We start from the raw sequence: 6,232 nt of genomic DNA on the forward strand, positions 1-6,232 counted from the left end.
CCCGCAGCCCCGGTGGCTCCCGGCGCTTTTATGGCTCAGCCCCGGAGGCCGAGGGTTGGCCGGGCCTGGACGCCGGAGCCGGCTGAGCCCTCCCCCGTCCCGCCCCGCCCCCGGGCACGCTCGGGCCAGGGCAGCCCCGGGACGCAGGGTCGGGTTTCCCCCGAGGGGAGGGCGGAGCGGGCGGGAGGTGGCCTCGGTGTTTCACGTGGCTGTGGGGAGAGCAGGGGGTTACACGGCAAACCGCAGCACGGGCAGCTTGCACCCCCCCCGTGTGGTTTCAGCGGGGCCCGGGGGACCCCCAGCTGCGGACCGGCTCTGCTGAGGCTTGCCGTCTGTTCTCCAAATGGCCCATGTGTTTTAAAAGTGAACCGTCTCACGTCGAGCCATGGCGCTGAGTGTGAAATCCCTGCTCAGGTTCCCCTAAAGTCCCTATTTTTTTTGTGAAGGACAGCTGACTCCTTTCGCTCCGTGCTGTCTTTTACGTAGGCCTGCGTTTCGATTTAGTGGGAACTTTGTGTCAGGGGGGTATTTTGCAGGTGGGAGAGAGAGAGGCAGCGTAATTTGCCGGAGGGCATGCAGGAATGACAGTGTCAGGAACTAAACTCACCCTTAACCTATCCGAAACCGTCCTGTGTTTCCTAACCCAACTCCCCTACCCCGTAAGAAGAAATCTGTTTCTTTACTATTTCAAGTTGCAGATCATCATCCTCACCTACAAAGCTGTCCATATTCATCATTTTCCAAATCCCGCCCCCACCCCCGGCTCTCAGGGCATCTTCCTGTCCCATCAATCCCTCTCATGTTTGGTAGTTTGGGGAGTGGGGACAAAAGGGAAAAGGGGGTCCCCATTTGGTCGTGTCCTGTTGTCTATCCACCAGCAGAAATGGAAACAGACCTTTAATTACTCTGAGTCATTAAAATTTTTCCAATCAGTTTTGCAGGAGAAGGCTTCCTACCCACAAGCTTCCTGGTCAAATTTCAGCTGAGAAAAAGACAGTTTACTCAGGGTAGCTGTCAGCATATATTATTATGTACTGCCATATTTTACAGCCGAGATAGCGGCATTTCCCTGTCAGATGAAAATTTTATTATCCTGCTATGATTATAGAATATCAATATTGTCACAGCATCTATAGATCATCATTAGGTCAAGCTCAAGAGTCAGATGTACTATAGGCATTAAAGGCTTTGGCAGTTCATATCCTGATACATCATGAGATGAAGAACAAGGTAACCTTAAGGGTAACTGAGTAGCTTCACTGAGGTGTTATGAGTATTTATGAGTATTATTTATATTTTCTTGTCTCTTAGTTTCAGACTAAGAAGTAGCACAAATAAATCTGCTTTTAAGGTAGTTTCTCTTTCCTCTGATACTATGCCACTAGACAAACACCTGGTTCTTCCAAAGCAAAGTGGCTGGAGTTATCTTGGCACTTTTTTATACTGTTGAAGATATTTAGCTATGCTCACACAACATCTGAGCAGCAGCAGCTGCTCAGACCTTGATTGAGCAAAGTCTATATATAGCTCCTGGACAGAGAAACAAGACAAAGTTTGCTGAGGTGTCCAAGGACTCCTCTAAACAGTAAATATCCTTCCAGAGTTGCAGTAGTTCACTGCACTGACTGGAGAAATATGAAGTCCAATGTAAGAGTAAATGACCATGCCATACAAAACAATGGATCCCATCAAGTTTGGCATATCAATATTTGCTTTAGTATCTTTCTAGAAAGTAAATACTTTGGAGGGAAAATGACTTTAAAATAATCTCATTCATTTCCTCTCTGGCCTGTTGCTGAATGTTAATAAGTTGAGATCTGCTAATTAATTTTGCAGAGACACTGCCAGCAGCTCCAGCAGTTCTGTCTTCTAAATCTTCCTGGCTCTCACATCTCTTTCTTAGCCAAATCTGTTGAAAAGACATCTTTGTTCTTTGTCTACCTCTCCTGAAAGAAATCTCAGTCCTCTCCTGATCTAACTCCTGTGCCTCCACCACCACAGAAGGGTGCATCACAGCATCAAATACTCTCTCCTGATCTTCAAATTCCACCACATCTTACAGACCAAGTCCTCCTTTGGTCCCCTCTGGGGATCCTTTGATTGCCTGGCATCTGCTTTTCCTCCTTCCCTAACACAGCCCCTCAGTGAAGAAATCTTCTCCACTGCAGCTTTCTCACCCAAATTTCCTTTTACTCTCCTACTTCCTCATAGATTAAAGTAATTTCTTCCCCTCTGGTGTGCTGATTGTTCTTTATCTCTCTTTTTAGATGCTTGTTCAATTGGTCATGGTAACATGCTTTGCTTATATGATTAAAAGGGATTGAGTGAAAATTTTATTTGATTGATTTTTCTACTCAAAGTAATGCTATGAAGAGACTTTGGGATATTTTTTTGTGTGAAAAAGAATTTTAAAAATAAATATATTTTCCTGGGGACACTTGTGTCTGGGCAGAAATGTACCATGGCAGTGAATTCAAGCTGGCATAAAGAAGAAAAATATTTTTAGGTATGTAAGTCTTTTTGATTTAAAGCAAACAAACAAACAAAACATAGACACACCAAAAAACCCAACCAAACACAAAACCTTCAAGCATTAATATCTGCACTTTCAGTTTAAGATGTTACTGCCCCAAAAGTCTGTTCTGCTCCTTCACTGATCGTTACAGTTCCTTCAGCTGAATATATGCCCTTCATCTGCTTTGCTGGAGAGTCAAGAGGTTTAGAGCAGCTTCTCAGCACTTAGAGCCTGCCTAGTAGACTTTGCCCTAAAGTGACTGAGATACAGTCACATATTCTGTTCCCTTTCTCCTCCGGAAAAAAAGTCTTTCCATTTGCCAAAGGGCTAAAGGGATGTGAGTATGGGAGCATTATAACACTGCAGAGATGGCTAAATAAAAGCTCAGATCAATATAAGTAATCGTGCACTTAACTCCCACCAAATTCAAAGGAAACAAGGCATCTCTATACCTTTATGAATGCCACCACAAATCTGAATTGCTTCTGAAAAGTCCAACAAGAGTTTCTATGTCAGATAAGCAATTTTGTGATCATGGAGCCCCAAAAAAAACTTAAAGAATCAAGGTTAAACATACTGTACTGAAGAGCTTCCAAAGGCTGCCATTAGCTCACTATGGCATTCATCAAGGTTGTTCAGGGATTACTCCAACTCTCTCCTGATGCACAGGCCATAGAGTTGCAGCCTCTCTGGATGAACTGCAGGGATATGAGGTGAGCTGCAGAGACTTGGAAAGACTTACTGGGATGGTCACCCAAGCACTGAGCATGCTTTAAGAAATAAAAAAAGTCAGCATGGTGCCTTTCATGATGCCTCTGTGCGTGTCTTAGCTCACAGGTTTCCAGCCTCTGACTTGGGGATCCATGGGGGGACCATATTTAAGCAGGGTCTGCAAAATAACCTAGAAAAGTGGCTGCGCTGGGACTGGTTAATTTACTCTACCTTCCCTGGAAAACACTGAAGGCACCAGAAACTGGAACGGACTGAAAATGCAAGATTTTCATCAGCTGCGATGTTCTGAACGAAGAAAGGAGCAGCCTTTATACAGCCCTTACTGTTCCAAAAGCTGGAAAACCACTGCTTGGCCTTTGACAGGGTTTGGGACAGCTTCCAGCAGCAAGTGCAGCCTCTCCCAGGTAGCCCACTGACCCCTGAGGTCTCCTCATCCATCCTGTGCAGGTCCACTGGAAAGCAGCCTGGATGGGTTCCCATTTCCCTCTACTGCACAGAAGCTCGAGGCATAGCTGGTGACCAGCAGTTCGGGACAATGGCTACCACCAGGAGCATGAATGTAGCCTTGGTGTCACAACTGAGACAGAGGACACAGAACTGGAAAAACTGAGAAAGATCAAGGTCTTGAAAATGTGTCTGATGATACGGAAAGAAACGAGAAGCTTAGTTTGGTTTTACCCAGAGGAAGATTAGCAGGTGTCAACTCAAACATAGTCTATAAATACTCACATGGGAAATCAGCATTTCATAACAAATACTCCTAAACCTCACAGCAAAGATAAAAGAGCAAGGGAATAAACACTACAAATTAATAAACTGAGGCTAACAGACTGCACAAGTTAGCAAGGAAAGTAATCAACCATGACTGCAATTTTCCCAGAGTTTGTGGTTACAGCCCCCTTTCCCCATCTGCATTTTCTAGATGTAAATCAAGACTAAATTTTTCTCCTAAAAAATAAAGAAGTTGAACAGAAGGGAATTATTTTAGGTTCTGTGGCCAGTTTAACAGGGGAGACCAAAGATGCTCACAGGGACCCTTTCTATCTTTACAATCTCTGATGTGGCCTCGCCAAAGGATTCCAAATGCCTTCCTGTCACAGTCACCTCCTCCTCTACCTGCTGTGTCTCAGGCGATCTGTCCCTTTCCCCGCAGCCAAACCGCCAACAATGCTCATATGTCGTGACGTGCTGTCAACACAATCATCACGACACAATGAGAACCACATTAACTGAACTTAACAGCAAAACAAATATCAGGAAGAATACCACACAGACTGGCTTATTTATTTTCTTATTCAATTCATTCATTAAATGACACCATTTTCGCACTTATCAGAGGTCACTATCAAATTTCCAGCTGCCACTGAATTTCCAAGCACAACCAAGCACTGATGAATCCACGAGATCTTTTTGCCACAGAAATTAATCCTTGTTTGCAAGCTTTCCCCAGTGTCATATTAATCATTTTGACTGTCCTGATTTTATCAGCACAATCTTTTTTTTTTTTTCCTCCTTCCTGGTGAACATTGCTTTAAAGTCATTTTGTTGTGGAAACAAAAAATACTTACACAATAAGGATGATCGATGATTGGATGGCAAAATAAGCGATTTTTAAATGCCCACCATACATCTATCGGTAATGGCAAATTCTCACCATACATCTTTTGGCTCTCATTGTGAGCCACAGACTGCAATTATGGGGACCAGCACTTTTTCTGATGGAGCACACACGGTAGCTGTGTTTACATTGCTGGAAGAGAAGCCTCCGGAGCTGCCAGCACTAGTAGGAAAGCAGCACATGACTTGTTTTTTAAAAAAGAACAGCCAAACAAAAAAAAAGCATGTATTTTTTGGCCAGCAGCAGACACTGACTCTGCAAACAGCTGTGCCCAGTTCACATCCCAGGGGTCAGTCACGACCCCTCTGCCTGCGGTCACCGCGTGTGCTGCCTGCTCCTATCCTGGATGGAACAGCGTAAATAAACCACGTCCCTGCACACCCAGGCCAGCAGGGCAAGGGAGTCCATCACCATCCAGCACTTTGGAGATGAAGCATCATCACTCAGGGCCAAAAACAGCCCAGCTCTGCTCAGGGCTCTGCTGTCTGAGGAAGCTTTGCTTCACAGCAGAAAAAAAAAATAAAACAAAAATGTGGCTGGGACAAAAATATCTCCGATGGCTACAAGCATCCCACATCCGCCCACCAGTCTGGTTTGCCATCCTGCCCAAACACTGGTGTCAGCACAACCAGGGACTGGAAAGGGAGGGATGGAGCAGCTGGGGGCCAGGCTGCAGCAGGGACTGCTTAAACCAGCTTTGCCAGAGAGGTGGGAGTGTGAAGATGCAAGAAGAGATGCCAGAAGATGTCTAGTCCATAGATTCCACAGACCAAGGCTGAGTCCTCTTTCCTCATGGAAAGGGAGTTTGAAAAGCCTGATCAAGAGGCAGAAGGCACCCTCTGCAAATTTGCAGGCAACACCAAATTAGGTGGGGAGGTTGACATGTCAAGCACCCATGCTTTAATCCTGCAGGCCCTTGGTAAACTTGAGGCAAAAAACTTCATGGAGTTTAGCAGAAACATGAGAAGTACTGCACTGAGCTGGAATCACCCCGAGCACCAGTTCAGGCTGGGAACCGACTGGCTGAAGAGCAGTCCCATTGAGAAAGACTCATGGGTTATCTTGAAAGCCATCCTCAATAGGAGACACCAGTTCCCTCTCACCACATATGAGGCCAACCATGCCTCGTCATGCAGGAGATCGAGGTAAGGTATTGTCTCTTCTTGGTACTGGTGAGACTGCACCTGTTTGAGCCTCCCATTCAAGAAGGAAGTGGAGAAGCTGGGCAGGATCCAGCAGGTGAACTGCTAAAACACTCAGGGCCTGGAACACTTCTCCTGTGAGAAGAGCTTGAGGGCATCAGGTTTGCTGAGTCTGATGATGATGAAGTTAAGACTGGATGTAACAGCAGCCCACAAGCTATGCAA

This window comes from Mesitornis unicolor, unplaced genomic scaffold, assembly GCF_000695765.1.
Source record: "Mesitornis unicolor isolate BGI_N332 unplaced genomic scaffold, ASM69576v1 scaffold47693, whole genome shotgun sequence".
Lineage (NCBI taxonomy): Eukaryota > Metazoa > Chordata > Aves > Mesitornithiformes > Mesitornithidae > Mesitornis > Mesitornis unicolor.